The following is a 451-nucleotide window of genomic DNA, read 5'->3' on the forward strand; positions in this document are numbered from 1 at the left end:
GGCGAGATCTATAAAACAGACAGAGGAAAGAGAGACAATACAGGATATACTCAAATATGTGAATCCTGATAGTTAATCTGCATCCATTACTGTAGTGTGAGTGCTTTAATGTGTGTTTGTGTGAGCAGGGGCGGATTTAGTGAATTGGGGGCCCCAGGCAAAATATAAATACCTTGAAATTTAAAGGATTTGCTGCAACGCAATTTTGTATGATATATTAATTATTTATATTTTTTATCAATGCTGCAAATGCTTTAAAAAACGACGGTTGTCGTGGTAATAAACACCGTAAACAGCAAACGTTCGCGTGTCCGCGCTTAATGCGCATATCCTATATGAAAAGCATTTTAGGGGGCCCTTGGCTTTTGGGGGCCCAAGGCGGTCGCCTACCTTTGCCTAATGGGTAAGTCCGCCCCTGTGTGTGAGTATACAAGCATGAGTGGCTGAAGCA

Source organism: Sinocyclocheilus rhinocerous, unplaced genomic scaffold, assembly GCF_001515625.1.
Source record: "Sinocyclocheilus rhinocerous isolate Xijiao unplaced genomic scaffold, SAMN03320098_v1.1 scaffold574, whole genome shotgun sequence".
Classification (NCBI taxonomy): Eukaryota; Metazoa; Chordata; class Actinopteri; order Cypriniformes; family Cyprinidae; genus Sinocyclocheilus; species Sinocyclocheilus rhinocerous.